The sequence below is a fragment of the Ovis canadensis genome, chromosome 14 (assembly GCF_042477335.2).
Source record: "Ovis canadensis isolate MfBH-ARS-UI-01 breed Bighorn chromosome 14, ARS-UI_OviCan_v2, whole genome shotgun sequence".
NCBI classification, from domain to species: Eukaryota; Metazoa; Chordata; class Mammalia; order Artiodactyla; family Bovidae; genus Ovis; species Ovis canadensis.
This window is the reverse complement of record NC_091258.1, coordinates 54,382,791-54,401,019: the sequence shown is the minus strand read 5'-3', so window position 1 is coordinate 54,401,019 and position 18,229 is coordinate 54,382,791. Positions and strand designations below refer to the sequence as shown.

At 37.0% G+C, this 18,229-nt stretch overlaps 1 non-coding gene and 1 pseudogene across 1 annotated transcript; both read left to right on the top strand.

Annotated features, from left to right (window-relative positions):
* Positions 1-13,450: 13,450 nt before the first annotated feature.
* On the top strand, positions 13,451-13,523 carry TRNAC-ACA (transfer RNA cysteine (anticodon ACA)). The gene has a single exon. It is a non-coding gene; the product is annotated as a tRNA-Cys (tRNA).
* Positions 13,524-16,457: 2,934 nt separating this feature from the next.
* On the top strand, positions 16,458-17,038 carry LOC138929753 (small ribosomal subunit protein eS12-like; annotated as a pseudogene).
* The last annotated feature ends 1,191 nt before the right edge of the window (positions 17,039-18,229 follow it).

Sequence of the window (18,229 nt, the reverse complement as noted above, 5' to 3'; positions counted from 1 at the left end):
GGATGAGCTACAGACCCAACTTCATTCTGTGTGGCTACCCAGTTGTCACAGTACCATTCATTTAACAGAACAGTCTTCTTTCCACTAAATAATCTCAGCAACATTGTTGAAAACTAATTGGCCATTAAAACATTGGTTTATTTTTGGACTCTCTATGTTATTCCATTTGTCTATGTCTGTCCTTATGCCAGTAACATTCTGTTTTGATTACTACAGCAAAATGTTAATTTCATTATATAAATTTCATTTCAATTTTTTAAATGTAAGAAAAAAGTAAAGCGAAATAACAACTTGTATTCAAATGTCCAAAAGAAGGCAGGGAATGGGAAAGAGAAAAATGGGGGAAAAAAATCCATTCTTTTCAAGCTCTTCCCAAAACAATTGTGGCAGAGGGACCTCTTGCTATTTCATTCTATGAAGCCAGCATTACTCCTATACTAAAGCTAGGCCCCTTCTTGGATAACAGCCTTGATGTGGTTAAAAAAAAAAAAAAAAGGCTTGCATATACCTCAATAAAGCTATGAGCCATGCCTTGCAGAGCCACTCAAGATGGTCGGGTCATAGTGAAGAGTTCTGACAAAAAGTGGTTCATTGGAGGAAGGAATGGCAAGCCATTCCAATATTCTTCTCCAGAGAACCCCATGAACAGTATGAAAAGGCAAAAATACATGATACTGAAAGGTGAGCCCTCCACATTCAAAGGTAAACCCCAAGGTTAGAAGGTGTCCAGTATGTTACTTGGGAAGGGTAGAGGACAATTACTAATAGCTCCAGAAAAAAATGAAACAGCTGGGCCAAAATGGAAATGATGTTCAGTTATGGATGTGTCTGGTGGTTAAAGTCCAATAATGCAAAGAACAATATTGCATAGGAACCTGGAATGTTAGGTCCATGAATCAAGGATGTGGTCAAGCAGGAGATGGAGAGAATGGACATCTACATCTCAGAAATCAGTAAATTCAAATGGACGGGAATGGGTGAATCTAACTTAGATGACCATTATATCTACTACTGTGGGCAAAAATCCCTTAGAAGAAATGCAGCAACCCTCACAGTGGTGGCAGTTTACTCGCTTAGTCATGTCCAACTCTTGTGACTCCATGGATTGTTGCCCTTTGCCCATGGGATTTTCCAGGCAAGGATACTGGAGTAGGTTGCCACCTCCTTTCCAAGGGATCCTCCTGATCCATGGATTGAACCCAGGTCTCTCACATCTCCTGCATTGCCTAGCCAACCAAAAAGTCTGAAATGCAGTACTTGGGTTCAATCTCAAAAATGACAGGATGATCTTGGTTCATTTCCAAGGCAAACCATTCAACATCATAGTAATCCAAATCTATGCTCCAACCATTAATGCTGAAGTAACTGAAGTTGAAACATTCTATGAAGACCCATAAGACCTTCTAGAATTAACACTGGAAAAAAAAAAAAAAGATGTTCTTTTCATCATAGTGGACTGGAAGGCAAAAGCAGGAAGTCAAGAGATATATAGAGTAATGGGCAAGTTTGGCCTTGGAGTACAAAATGAAGCAGGGAAAAGGCAAACAGAGTTGTCAAGAGAACACACAGGTCATAGAAAATAGCCTTTTCCAACAATACAAGACATGACTCTACACGTGGACATCACTAGATGGCCAATATCAAAATCAGATTGATTTTATTCTTTAAAGCCAAAGAGAGAGAAGTTCTATACAATCAACAAAAGAAGACCTGGAGCTGAGTGTGGGTCAAATCATGAACTCTTTATTGCAAAATTCAGGCTTAAATTGAAGAAAGTAGGGAAAACCACTAAGCCATTCAGGTATGACCTAAATCAAATTCCTATGATTATACATAGGTGATGAAAAGATTCAAGGGATTAAATCCGGTAGATAGAATGCCTGAAGAACTATGAATGGAGGTTTGTATTAATAATGTTGTACAGAAGCCAGTGACCAAAGCCATCCCAAATAAAAAAGAAATGCAAGAAATCAAAGTAGTTTTCTGAGGAGGCTTTACAAATAGCTGAGAAAAGAAGAGAAGTGAAAGGCAAGGGAGAAATGGAAAGATACACTCAAATGAATGCAGAGGTCCAGAGAACAGCAAGGAAAGATAAGAAACCCTTCTTAAGCGAACAGAGCAAGGAAATAGAGGAAAACAATAGAATGGGAAAGACTAGAGATCTCTTCAAGAAAACTGGAGATATATGAGCACAATAAAGAACATAAATGGTAAGAACTTAACAGAAGGAGAAGAGATTACAAAGAGGTGGCAAGAATACACAGAAAAACTATACAAAAGAGGTCTCATTTCACATACTAGAAAGGTTATGCTCAAAATCCTTCAAGCTAGGCTTCAGCAGCAATTAATTTACATGGTTTTTAAAATGTTGAGTGTCAAGCCAGGTTTTCATTGTCCTTTGATGAAAAGGCTCTTTAGTTCCTCGTCACTTTCTGCCGTTAGAGTGGTATTATCTGCATGTCTGAGGTTGTTGATATTTCTCCCGGCAACCTTGATTCTAGCTTGTGATTCATCCAGCTCAGTATTTCGCATGATATACACTGTGCAGAAGTTAAATAAGCAAGGTGACAATATACAGCCTTGTCATAGTTCTTTCCCAATTTTGAAGCTGTCCGTGGTTCCACTTTTGGTTCTAACTTGTTTCTTGATCCATATACAGGTTTCTCAGGCGACAGATAAGATGGTCTGAAATTCCCATCTCTTTAAGAATTTTCCACAGTTTGTTATGGTCCCCAATAAACAGTGAAAGGTTTTCGTGCAGTCAATGAAGCAGATGTTTTCCTGGAATTCCGTTGCTCTCTCTATGATCCAATGAATGTTGGCAGTTTAGTCTCTGGTTGCTCTAATTTAGTCTTTGGTTTCCTTTTCTAAACCCAGCTTTTACATATAGAAGCTCTCGTTTCACATGCTACTGAATCTTAGCTTGAAGGATTTTGAACATAACCATACTAGCCTGTGAAATATGGGCAACTAGTCATCAAGACAGTCTTGTACTGGCACAAAAACAGAACTACAGACCAATGGAATAAGGTAAACAGCCCAGAGATAAACCCACACACCAATGGGCACCTTATCATTGATAAAGGAGGCAAGAATATGCAATGGAGAAAAGACTGTATCTTCAATAAGTGGTGCTGGAAAAACTGAATAGCTACCTGTAAAAGAATAAAATTAGAACACTTCCTAACACTATACACAAAGATAAATTCAAAATGGATTAAAGAATGAAATATAAGGTAGAAACTATAAAGATCTTGGGGGAAAACATAGGCAGTAGACCCCTTAACATAAGTCACAGCAAGATGCTCTATGACCCACTTCCTAGAGTAATGCAAATAAGAACAAAAATAAGCAAATAGGCCCAATTAAACTTAAAAGTTTATGCATAGCAAAGGAAATTATAAACAAGGTGAAAAGACAACCTCAGAATGGGAGAAAATAACAGGTAATGGAACAACTGACAAAAGATTAATCTCTAAAATATACAAGCAGCTCATGCAGCTCATTACCAGAATAAACAAAAACCAAATCAAAAAATGGGCAGAAAACCTAAACAGACATTTCTCCAAAGAAGACATACAGATGGCTAATAAACACATGAAAAGATGCTCAGCGTTGCTCATTATTACAGAAATGCAAATCAAACCTACAATGAGGTTTCACCTCCCCCTGAATAGAATAGGCATCATCAAAAAATGAATGCTGGAGAGGGTGTGAAGAAAAGGGAACCCTCTTGCACTGTTGGTGGGATTGTAAATTGATAGAGAACACTATGGAGAACAATATGGAGATTCCTTTAGAAACTAGGGATGAAGCTACCTTATGATCCAATAATCTCCCTACTGGTCATATATCCTGAGGAAACCATAATTGAAAAAGATACATGTACCCCAGGGTTCATTGCAGCACTGTTTACAATAGCTAGGACATGGAAGCAACCTAGATGTCCATCAACAGATGAATAAAAAGAAGTTGTATGAGTGATATGGAATATTACTCAGCCATAAAGAAGAATGTGTTTGAGTCAGTTCTAAAGCCTATTATACAAAGGGAAGTAAGTCAGAAAGAAAAAAACAAATATCACATATATATGAAATCTAGAAAGTTGGTATTGATGAACTTATTAGCAGAGCAGCAATGGAGATGCAGACTTAGAGAACAGACTTGTAGACACAGTTGGGGAAGGAGAGAGAGGGATAAATTGAAAGAGTAACATTGAAGGATATACATTACCATATGTAAAATAGATAGCCAGTGAGAATTTTCCATATGACGTAGGGAGCTCAAACCTGGTGCTCTGTAACAACCTGGAGGGGTGTGATGGGGTAGGAGGTGAAAAGGAGGTTTCAAGAGGGAGGGGACATATATATATATACCTATGGCTGATTCATGTTGATACATGGCAGAAAACAACACAATATTGTAAAGCAATTATCCTCTAATTAAAAATAAATAAATTAGAAAAAAAATACCAAGATCATGGCATCCTGTCCCATCACTTCATGGCAAATAGAAGGGAAAAAAGGGAAAGCAGTGATAGATTTTATTTTCTTGGTCTCCAAAATCACTGTGGACAGTGACTGCAGCCATGAAATTAAAGATACTTGCTACTTAGAAAAAGAGCTATGACAAACCTAGACAGTGTGTTAAAAAGCAGAAACATCATTTTGCCAACAAAGGTCTATACAGTCAAAGCTATTGTTTTTCCAGCAGTCATGTACAGTTTTGAGAGTTGGAACATAAAGAAGGCTGAGAAAGGAAAAAAAAAAAAAAAGAAGAAGAAGGCTGAGCACCGAAGAACTGATGCTTTTGAATCATGGTGCTGGAGAAGACTTTTGAGAGTCCCTCGGAGTGCAAGATCAAACTAGTCAGTCCTAATGTAAAATCAACCCTGAATACTCATTGAAAGGACCGATGCTGAAGCTCCAATATTATGGCCACCTGATGGGAAGGGCCAAATCATTGGAAAAGACTCTGATGCTGGGAAAGATTGAAGGCAAAAGTAGAAGGGGGCAGCAGAGGATGAGATGGTTAGACAGCATCACTGACTCAGTGGACATGAATCTGAGCAAAGTCCAGTAGACAATGAAGGACAGGGGAGCCTGGTGTGCTGCAGTCCATGGAGTTATAAAGAGTCAGACACAATTTAGTGACTGAACAGTAACAACAACCAAAGCTAGACAAGATACTACAAGAAAAGAAAGATACAGGCTACTCTCCTTTAAGAATACTGATACAAAGTTCCTCAAAAAAAAATGCTATCAGATTGGATTTAACATGTTGTTAAAAGGAATATACATGATGACCAAGTGGAATTTATTCCTGAAATGCAAGGATGGTTCAACATACATGTTAATCAATGCAATACACCACATAAATAGAAATAAAAGAAAATAATATGCAATCACTCAGATTAATGCAGAACAAAATCCAACATACTTTCATGATAAAAAAAAATTTTAAGAAACTTGCAATAGATGAAAACTTGTTCAGTATGATAAATACCATACATGAAAAACTGACAATTAACATGGCAAAAGGCTGAAAAATTTTTCTTTAAAATCAGAAACAAGTAAAGGATGCCAGTTTTCACTATGTCTATTCAACACTGTATTGGAAATATAACCAGAGCAAGCACTTAAGCAAGGAAAATAAATAAAAGGCATTCAAATTAGAAAAGAAGTAGTTTTCTGTGTTCACAGATGACACATAAAAAATACTAAATATTCCACAAATAAATATGTTAGACTTAATAAATGAATTTGGCAAAGTTGCAAAATACAAATCAAATCCCCATGTCAGTTGTATTTCTATATACTAATAATGAATGATCCAAAAAGGAAATTGAGATGTTTTATTTATAATAGCATTAAAAATATCTAAAATATGGTTGACTTTTGAACAACACAGGATTGAACTGTGTGGGTTCATATACATGTGGATTTTTTCTTCCAATAAATTCTACAGCAGTACTACATGATCCACGGCTGGTTGAATCCATGTATATGGAACTTTGGTTATGGAGGACCAACTATAAAGCTATATACACATTTTTTACTGTGTAGAGGGTTGGTGCTCTAACTCCTATATTGTTCAAGGGTGAACTGTACTTAGGAATAAAATTACCAAAGTGGCAAAAGACTTGTATACTGAAAACAGCAAAACATTTCTGTGGGAAACGAAAGAAGACATGAATGAGCAGAAATGGTCATGAATTAAAATATGTAATATCAGTAAATTATTATTATTGCTTTATTTTTATTATCATTAAATTATTATAATAATTATTATTAACACTCCAAAATACCTAGAGTCCACGTAATCCCCTTTAAAATCCTAATGATGCTTTTGTAGTAGAAACACTCATCTTATAATTTCAAGGGACTCCAAATAGCCAAAACAATATTGAAAAAGTAAAACAGAGAGAACTCACACTTCCTGATTACAAAATGCAATATAAAGGTGCAGTAATCAATGCAGTATGGTACTGACATGAAGACAGACATACTGACTAATGGAATGGTATAGAGAACCCAGAAATGAGCCCCATGTATAAGGTCAAATGATTTGTAACAGGGGTACAAAGATCACTCAGTAGGGAAAAGGAAAGTCTTTTCAACAAATGGTGCTGGAAAAAATGGATATCAACATGTCAAAAAACGAAAAAAAATTAAAATAAAAATGACTGAAAATAAATCAAAGACCTAATCAAAACAGCCAAAATTATACAACTTGTGGAGAGATTAATTACGCATGGCAATGGTTTCTTAGATATGACATCTAATGTGTGGGCAAAAAAAAAGAGAAAAAAATAGTTTATTTGGACTTCATCAAACTTAAACACTTTTATGCATCAAAAAACATTGTTTAGTGATTCTTCCACAAAATTGGAGAAAATAGTTATAAATCATACATCTGATAAGAGTAATATTAAGAATATATTAATATAAAGAACTCCTACAATAACGTCAACAAAAACAAACAACTTGCTTTAAAAGTGGGTGAAGGACTTGAATACTTTTCCAAAGAAGGTACACAAATGGCCAATAAACACATGAAAAGATGACCAATAGCATTAATTATTATTAAAAGCAAATCAAAACCACAATGAAATGCCACCTCACATTCATCACAACACAGGAAATAATAAGATGGCAAGGATGTGAAAAAATTGGAACCCTTCTGCATTGCAATTAGGATGCAAAAGTGTAGCTGCTGTGGAAAACAGTTTGGCATTTCCTTAAAAAGTTAAACACAGAATTACTATATGATCCAAAAATTCCACTTCTATGTATACATCCAAAAGAACTAAAAGAAGGGGGACTCAAACAAGTTTCATAGCAACATTATTCATAATAACCAAAATATGGAAACAACTCAACTGTTCATCAACAGAATGATGAATTTTAAAAATGTGTGTGCGTGCTAAGTCTCTTCAGTCATGTCTGATTCTTTGCGACCCCACGGTCTATAGGACCACCCAGATCCTCTGTGCATGGGATTCTCCAGGCAAGGATACTGAAGTGGGTTGCCATTTCCTCCTCCAGGGGATCCTCCCAATCCAGGGATTGAACCCAGGGATCGAACCCACACCTCTTATGTCTCCTGCAATGGCAGGTGGATTCTTTACCACTAGTGCCACCTGGGAAAACCCTCCACAGTCTTATATATAATGGAATATTACTCAGTGTTTAAAAGGAATCTGCAGAAGGTGACTGCAGCCATGAAATTAAAAGACGCTTGCTCCTTGGAAGAAAAGCTATGACCAACCTAGATAGCATATTAAAAAGCAGAGACATCACTTTGCCAACAAAGGACTGTATAGTCAAAGTGAGGGCTTTTCTATAGTCATGTATGGTTCTGAGAGCTGGACCATAAAGAAGACTGAGCACTGAAGAATTGATACTTTTGAACTGTAGCCTTGGAGAAGACTCTTCAGAGTCCCTTGGATGCCAAGGATATCAAATCAGTCATCCAAAAGGAAATCAACCTTGAATATTCATTGGAAGGACTTGATGCTGAAACGGAAGCTCCAATACTTTGGCCACCGGATGGGAAGAGCTGACTCATTGAAAAAGTCCTTGTTGCTGGGAAAGATCAAAGGCAGGAGGAGAAGAGGGCAACAGCGGATGAGATGGTTGGATGGCATCACCAACTCAATGAACATGAGGTTGAGCAAACTCCAGGTGGTGGTGAAGGACAGGAAAGCCTGGTGTGCTGCAGTCCATGGGGGTCACAACTTAGCAACTGAACAACAACAGCAGCAACAACAAAAAAGGAATGAAATTCTAATATATGTTACAACATGTTGAATCTTAAATATTTTATACTTTGTAAAATAAGCCCTATTCGGACAAGAGTACTGAATGACCTCATTTTTATGACATACTTATAATAGGTAAATGTATAGAAACCAGGAATAAAATAATGGTTACTGGGGGCTAGGAATAGGGGAAAATGGGGTGTTATTATTTAGTGTGCCCAGAATTTCTTTAGGGTGATGAAAATTAATGGAAATGTCTAGTGGTAATGGTCAAACAACATTGTGAATGTACTCAATACCCCTAAATTGTACACTTAGACAATGTTTTAAAAAGTGCTTTGCTGTGCATTTTATCACTATGAAAATAATATATGCACATGCATACATATATATGAGTGTGTGCATGAATTTTTCAAAAACTTAGGAAACAAAAAAAATGGTGGGCATACATCCAAACCTACCAGTAAATTGCATTGAATATAAATGTTTTAAAGACACCAATTAGAAGATAGAGATTGTCAAAATGAATTTTGAAAAGACCCAACTATATGGTAGCAACAACAACAAAAAAACACTGTAAATGTCTTTTCATTGGAAGATTAAAGTAAAAGAATAGAAAATATTATATCATGGAACACTAATCAAAATAAATCTGGAATGCTTATATTATCATATAAAGCAAAAAAAATAATAAGAGCAACAAAATATTAAAAATAATAAAGGGACAGTACATATGGTAGAAAGGTCTGTTACAATTTTAAATTTGTATGTGCCTAACTACATAGCTTCAAAATACATGAAGCAAAAAATGATGAAACGGAAAAGAGAAATAGATTAATTCACAATTTTAGTTGAACCTTCAACATATCTGTTCCAGTTAAAGAAACAACAAATAGAAAATCATCAAAGAAACAAAAGAACTGAACGCCATCAACCAACTGGATCTAATTAACATTTATAGAACACTTACCACAATAACAGCAGATCGCATATTCTTTGCAAGTTTACATGAAACACTCACCAACATAAATCATACACTGGGTCAAAAATTTTTTAATTGAAATCATGCAAAGTGTGTTCTCTGACCATACTATCTCAATTACTTTTGGCCAAAACATCATGCTCAGCTTTCAACAAAAATGTATCATCATTCTAAAAAAAGGGGGGAAAAAAAAACAGTCTAAAGAGGCAAAACAAGCAGCAAAATCAGATTTAGATTTGGCAGAAATTTTGGATTTATCAGACTGAGAATTTAAAATAACTATGATTTATATGCCATAGACTCCAATGGGAAAAAGTGGACAACATGAAATAAGAGATGGATAATGTGGCGATGGCACCCCACTCCAGTCCTCTTGCCTGGATAATCCCATGGACGGAGGAGCCTGGTGGGCTGCAGCCCATGGGGTCGCTGAGGGTCGGACACGACTGAGAGACTTCACTTTTGCTTTTCACTTTCATGCATTGGAGAAGGAAATAGCAACCCACTCCAGTGTTCTTGCCTGGAGAATCCCAGGGACGGGGGAGCCTGGTGGGCTGCCATCTATGGGGTCACACAAAGTCGGACATGACTGAAGTGACTTAGCAGCAACAGCAATGTGAACAGAGAGATAGAAATTATGAAAAAAAAATCAAAAGGAAATCCTAGGAACCAAAAACAGTGTAACAAATGGAAAACGCTTTTGATGGGCTCACCATTAGACTAAACACAGCCAAGGAAAGAACAATAAGTTTGAAGATATACTAATAAAAATTTCCATAAGTGAAATGCAAAAAGAAAAACAAACAATATGAAATGAACTGTGGTACAGTTATTAAAAATAACATAAATGTAATCAGGATACCAGAAGAAAAATATTGAGGTAATAATGGCTGAGAATTTTCCAAAATTAATGACATACACCAAATTGCAGATCCAGGAGCCTCAAATAACATCAAGTAGGATAAGTATCAAAACTACGCTAAGGAATATATTCAAACTACAGAAAATCAATGACAAAGAGAAAACGTGAAAGAAGCTTATCCACAGAGGAACACAGATAACAATTACATCAGACTTCTTTTCAGAAATGATGCAAGCAAGAGGAGTAGGAAGTTAAATATTTAGAATTGAAAGAAGACAGCCACCAACTCAGAGTCTGCATCCAAAGTAATTATCTCTCAAAAGCAACAAAGAGATGCTTTCTCTGACAAACACAAATTGAGGGAAATTGTCAGCAGTAGACCTGCTTTGCAAGAAATGTTAAAAAAAAAATGTTCTTCAGAGAGAAGAAAAATGATACAGTTAAGAAACGTAGATTTACATTAAGAAAGGAAGAAATAAATGAAGATAAAGAGATAAAGAAAAATGTTCTTTTCTTAATTCTTCCTTGGTCTAGTAGATAATACCTTGTTAAAACCAATAACAACAACAATGAATGAGTAGAGTTTGGATAAGGGAAATGAAAGACAATAATATTATAAGGAATGGGAGGGAGGAATTGGGAATACTGTGTCATAAGATACTTGTACTGCCAGTGAAGCATTATAGTGTTATTTAAAAGTGGCCTTGGATTAGTTGTTAAATATACTGCAAACTCTAGAGCAACCATTTTGAAACATTTTAAAAGAAGCTATAATTGATACAGTAAAAGAGGAAAAAATAGAATTATGTAAAATGGTCCATGAACACCAGAGAAGGCAGAACAAGAGTGGAAGACAAGGGGAAAAAGTGTAACAACAATGAATTTGTTTTAAAGTTACAAGTATCATAATCCAGTTGTATAAACTATCACTTTATACATGAATGGTCTAAATACACCAATAAAAAGACAGAGACTATCACAGTGAATAAAAGCAATCGAAGACTCAACTGGAATATAGTGTTTATAAGAAACCCATTTTATATAAAGGCACAGATAGATTAAAAGTAAGGGGGTAAATAAAAATATACCATACTAACACTGATCAAAAAACTCAGAGTAGCTGTGTTAATTTCAAACAAATATGACTTTAGAGTAAGGAATATTATCAGAAATAAACAGACAATACATAATGATAAGGGGTCAGTTCTCTAGGAAAACAAAACCATCCTTAACGTTCATATGCCTAACAACAGAGTATCAAAACATGTGAGACAGAAATCTAACAGAACCTCAAAGAAAAATAGACAGATTCATCATTATAGTTGGAAACTTTGACATTCCTGTACCAGTAACTGACAGATTCAGTGGGCACAAAATCAGTAAGGATATAGTTGACTATAGAGCACCATAAATCACCTGGATCTAATTGACTTTTATAGACTGCTTCATTCAATAAAGTAGAAGACACATTCTTCTCAAGCCCACATGAACATTCACTCACCATGATAAAACACATTCTAAGTTATAAAACATACTTAAACAAATTTGAAGGAATATATGTTATGCAAAGGATGCTCTCAGACCACAATGGAATAAACTAGAAATCTATAACAGAAAGAGACCTGGAAAATCCCCAAATATTTGACAATTAAATACACTTCTAAATAATACATGGGTTAAAGAAGTCTCAGGAGAAATTTTAAAATAGCTTGGAACTAAAGCAAAATAAAAATGCAATCTATTAAAATTTGTGAGATGGAGTAACGCTGTGATTTATAACATTGAATGCATATATTAGAAAAGAAGAAACAAGATCAACAATCTAAGCTTTCACTATAGGAAACTAGAAAATAAATGGCAAATTAAATTCAAAATAGGCAGAAGAAAAGAGATAATAGAACTAATAAAATAAATAAGTGATATAGAAATCAAGAAAGAACAGAGGAAATCAGTGAAACCAAAAGCACATTCTTTTAGAATATCAATAAAATTGAAAACCCCTAGACAGGCTAAGGAGAAAAGATACTTACCCACAGACATTAAAATAATAATAAAGAGTTATTATTAAAAAAAAGTTCTATACTCACAAATTTGATATCTTAAATGAAATGGACCAATTCCTTAAAGATGTAATCTACTAAAACTCATAGCAGGGGAAACCATTTAAATAAGCCTATATTCAATAGATAGTTAAATTGAAATTAATAAACTTTCCAAATACAAAGCACCAACTCCACATGGCTTTACAGGTGAATTCTATCACATATTTAAGGAATAAGTCATACTGATTCTCTAAAATCTGTTCCAGAAACTACAAGCAAAGGGAACAATACTTAGCTCATTCCGTGAGGCCAGTATTACCTCAAACAGAATCAGAGAAAGACATGACAAGAAGGGTAAACTACAGACTAATGTCTTTCATGAATACAGATGCAAAAATTCTCAACAATGTATAAAAAATTATATGACATTACCAAGTGGGATTTATCCCAGGTTTGCAAGGCTGATTCAATATTCAATAACCAATTAATATAATCAGGCTTGGTAAAGTGTATAGTCACCCAACCATGTCTAACTCTTTATGACCCCGTGGACTGTGGCCCACCAGGTTCCTCTGTTCATGGGGTTTTCCAGGCCAGAATACTGGAGTGGGTTGCCATTTCCTTCTCCAGGGGATCTTCCTGATCCTGGGATCAAACCTGGTTCTCCCACATTGCAGCCAGATTTTTCATCATCTGAGCCACCAGTTCAGTTCTGTTCAGTCGCTCAGTTGTGTTCGACTCTTTGCAAGCCCATGAATCGCAGCACGCCAGGCCTTCCTGTCCATCACCATCTCCTGGAGTTCACTCAAACTCACGTCCATCGAGTCCGTGATGCCATCCAGCCATCTCATTCTCGGTCGTCCCCTTCTCCTCCTGCCCCCAATCCCTCCCAGCATCAGAGTCTTTTCCAATGAGTCAACTCTTCGCATGAGGTAGCCAAAGTACTGGAGTTTCAGCTTTAGCATCATTCCTTCCAAAGAACACCCAGGGATGATCTCCTTTAGAAAGGACTGGTTGGATCCCCTTGCAGTCCAAGGGATTCTCAAGAGTCTTCTCCAAAATCACAGTTCAAAAGCATCAGTTCTTCGACACTCACTTTCTTCACAGTCCCCATAATCAGTTATATCAACAGGCTAAAGAAGAAAATCGTATAATCATATTAGCAGATACATAAAAAGCATTTGACAAACTTCAATATCTATTTATGATGAAAACTCACAGAATACTAGAAATAGAGAGGATTCTCCTCAATTTAATGAAGAACATCTACAAAAACGCTATAGCTAATGTCATAGTTGACTTCCCCGGTGGCTTAGATGGTAAAGCGCCTGTCTACAAAGCAGGAGACCCAGGTTCGATCCCTGGGTCGGGAAGATCCCCTGGAGAAGGAAATGGCAATCCACTCCAGTACTATTGCCTGGAAAATCCTATGGACAGAGGAGCCTGGAAGGCTACAGCCCATGAGGTCACAGAGAGTCAGACATGACTGAGTGACTTCACTATAGTTAGTGGTGAGAAATAAGATACATCCCCCCCTATGACTAGGAATAAGGCAAGGCTCCCTCTCATCATTGCCAACACTGTTCTGAAAATCCTAGCTAAATCAATAAGGGAAGAAATTTGCTTTCCTATATACCCCTGAACAGCAAGGAGATCAAACCAGTCAATCCTAAAGGAAATCAACCCTGAGTATTCATTGGAAGGACCGATGCTGAAGCTGAAGCTCCAATATTTTGACCAGCTGATGTAAGTAGTCAACTCTTTAGAAACAACCAGGATGCTGGGAAAGATTGAGGGCAAGAGGAGAAGGGGGTGACAGAGGATGAGATGGTTGGATGGCATCACTGACTCAATGGACATAAGTTTGAGCAAACTCTGGTAGATGGTGAAGGACAGGGAAGCCAGGTGTGCTGCTGTCCATGGGGTCTCAAAGAGTTGAACACTACTTAGCAAATGAACAATAACAAAAATACCAGCAATGGACATGCGGAATTTAAAATTAAAAACACAACACCATTTACATTCAGTTTAGTTCAGTTCAGTCGCTCAGTCATGTCCGACTCTTTGCAACCCCATGAATCACAGCATGCCAGGCCTCCCTGTCCATCACCCACCATCTCCTGGAGTTCACTCAAACTCACATCCATCAAGTCCGTGATGCCATCCACCATCTCATCCTCTGTCGTCCCCTTCTCCTCCTGCCCCAATCTCTCCCAGCATCATAGTCTTTTCCAATGAGTCAACTCTTCGCATGAGGTGGCCAAAGTACTGGAGTTTCAGCTTTAGCATCATTCCTTCCAAAGAACACCCTGGGCTGATCTCTTTTAGGATTGACTGGTTGGATCTCCTTGCAGTCCAAGGGACTCTCAAGAGTCTTCTCCAACACCACAGGTCAAAAGCATCAATTCTTCAGCACTCAGCTTTCTTCACAGTTCAACTCTCTCATCCATATATGACCACAGGAAAAACCATAGCCTTGACTAGACAGACCTTAGTCGGCAAAGTAATGTCTCTGCTTTGCAATATGCTATCTAGGTTGGTCATAACTTTCCTTCCAAGGAGTAAGTGTCTTCTAATTTCATGGCTGCAATCACCATCTGCAGTGATTTTGGAGCCCAAGAAAATAAAGTCTAACACTGTTTCCACTGTTTCCCAATCTATTTCCCATGAAGTGATGGGACCAGATGCCATGATCTTAGTTTTCTGAATGTCGAGCTTTAAGCCAACTTTTTCACTCTTTCTTTCACTTTCATCAAGAGGCTTTTCAGTTCCTCTTCACTTTCTGCCATAAGGGTGGTATCATCTGCATGTCTGAGGTTATTGATATTTCTCCTGGCAATCTTGATTCCAGCTTGTGCTTCCTCCAGCCCAGCATTTCTTATGATGTATTCTGCATAGAAGTTGAATAAGTAGGGTGACAATATACAGGCTTGACATACTCCTTTTCCGATTTGGAACCAGTCTGTCGTGCCATGTCCAGTTCTAACTGTTGCTTCCTGACCTGCATATAGGTTTCTCAAGAGGCAGGTCAGGTGGTCTGGTATTCCCATCTCTTTCAGAATTTTCCACAGTTTATTGTGATCCACACAGTCAAAGGCTTTGGCATAGTCAATAAGGCAGAAATAGTTGTTTTTCTGGAACTCTCTTGCTTTTTCGGTGATCCAGCAGATGTTGACAATTTGATCTCTGGTTCCTCTGCCTTTTCTAAAACTACCTTGAACATTTGGAAGTTCACAGTTCACATATTGCTGAAGCCTGGCTTGGAGAATTTTGAGCATTACTTTGCTAGCGTGTGAGAAGAGTGCAATTGTGCAGTAGTTTGAGCATTCTTTGTCATTGCCTTTCTTTGGGATTGGAATGAAAACTGACCTTTTCCAGTCCTGTGGCCACTGCTGAGTTTTCCAAATCTGCTGGCATATTGGTTGCAGCACTTTCACAGCATCATCTTTCAGGATTTGAAAGAGCTCAACTGGAATTCCATCACCTCCACTAGCTTTGTTTGTAGTGATGCTTTCTAAGGCCCACTTGATTTCACATTCCAGGATGTCTGGCTCCAGGTGAGTGATCATACCATTGTGATCATCTTGGTCGTGAAGATCTTTTTGCATTAGCACACAAAAAAAATGAAATACCTAATATAAATCTAACAAAATGTATATAAGATCCATATAAGGGAAACTACCAAATTCTGATGAAAAATAAATAAATAAAAGAAAACCTGAAAGGGGGAAGATAGACTATGCCCATAATTAGGATGATTCAATTTTGTTAAGATAACAATTAATTCCAACTTGATCCACAGATTCAACAAATGCTCAAATAAAATCCCAACGAAACAAGTCACCTTATGGATATCAACCAACTCATTTCAAATTTTATATGGAAAGACAAAAGACTCTTAAGTAGTCAATACTATATTGAAGAAGGAGAATGAAGTCAAAGGACTGACATACCAAGCTTCAAGTCTTACTATAAAGGTACAGTAATCAAAACCATGTGGCATTGGCAAAAGAATAAACAACGGATAAATCAGTGGAACAGATACATACCCATACATATATAGTCAATGGAACAGATGTAGATACATACAAATACAGTCAACTGATCTTTCATAAAGGAGCAAAGACAATCACACAAAGTAAAGATAATCTTTTCAATAAGTTATTCTTGAACAACTGGACATTCACATGTAAAAAATTAATCTAGACACTGACCTTATGCTTTCACAAGAATTATTTCAAAATGAGCCAAATCAAGGTGGAGGCTGTGGGTGTGTTCAAGATTCAGCTCCACCTACAACCCATCACCATGGCCCAAGAAGACATTGCTGCTAGAGGTGCAATGGATGTTAGTAGGGCTCTGCTGAAGTGCTGAAGACCTCCCTAATCCATGATAGCTCAGCAAGTGGAATTCCTTAAGCTGCCAAAGCTTTAGACCATCGCCAAACCCATGTTTGTGTGCTTGCATCCAACTGTGATGAGCCTATGTATGTCAAGTTGGTGGAGGCCCTTTGTGCTGAGAACCAAATCAACTTGACTAATGTTGACGACTGACGAAGAAAATGGCACCCCAGTCCAGTATTCTTGCTTAGAAAATCCCATGGACAGAGGAGCCTGTCAGGCTACAGTTCATGAGGTCACAAAGAACTGGACATGACTGAGCAACTGAGAAAACACAAAGTTGATGACAACAAGAAACTCAGGGAATGGGTAGGCCTCTATAACATTGACAGAGAGGGAAAACCCCATAAAGTGGTTTGTTGCAGTTGTGCAGTGGTTAAGGACTATGGCAAAGAGTGTCAGGTCAAGGATGCCATCAAGGTGTATTTAAAATGCAAGAAATTATCAAAAACAAACAAACAAACACGACTCTTGTCCCCCCCAAAATAAACAAACAACTCAACAAACTAACAAAAATGGCTCATAGACCTAAATGTAAAATGCAAAGCTATAAAGCTCCTAGAAGATAACATAGGAGAAAAATCTAAGTAACCTTGTGTTTTCAGACGAACTTTAGTTGTAACAAAAGCATGATCCCGGAAAGAAAAGTTTGATGAGTTGGACTTGATTAAAGTTTAAAACTTTTCTGTGAAAGACACTGTTAAGAAAATAAAAAGACAAACCACAGACTGAGAAAAAATATCTGCAAACACACATGTTACAAAGAACTTTTATCAAAAATGCATAAAAAATTAAACAATTGAATTCAAAAATAAACAAAAAATCTGAACAGATACTTGACCAGAGGAAATATACAGATGGAAGATAAACATAGGAGATATTCAACATCATGTGTTATTAGTGAATTACAAATTAAAACAATGAGATATTACCCCACACCTATTACAATGGATAAAATTCAATACACTGACAATACCAGATGCTGATAAGGATATGGGGAAATTTTCATTTGTTGCTAGTGAAAATTCCAAAGTGATGCAACCACTTTGGAAGACAACTGGGAAGTTTCTTACAGAGTCAACCATAGACTTATAAAAAAATTCACATGCTCCTATGTATTTATCGAATGAGTTGAAAACTTATGTCTAAACTTCATATGAAAACCTACATATGAATGTTTATAGCAGCTCTAGTCAAAACTGACAAAAATTGGAAGGAACCAAGATGTACAAAAAAGATCTTCATGACCCAGATAATGACAATGGTGTGATTACTCACCTAGAGTCAGACATCCTGGATGTGAAGTCAAGTGGGCCTTAGGAAGCATCACTATGAACAAAGTTAGTGGAGGTGATGGAATTCCAGTCGAGCTATTTCAAATCCTGAAAGATGATGCTGTGAAAGTGCTGCACTCAATATGCCAGCAAATTTGGGAAACTCAGCAGTGGCCACAAGACTGGAAAAGGTCAGTTTTCATTCCAATCCCAAAGAAAGGCAATGACAAAGAATGCTCAAACTATTGCACAATTGCACTCACCTCACATGCCAGTAAGTGATGCTTAAAATTCTCCAAGCCAGGCTTCAGCAATACGTGAACCATGAACTTTCAGATGTTCAAGGTGGTTTTAGAAAAGGCAGAGGAAACAGATCAAATTGCCAACATCCGCTGAATCATCGTAA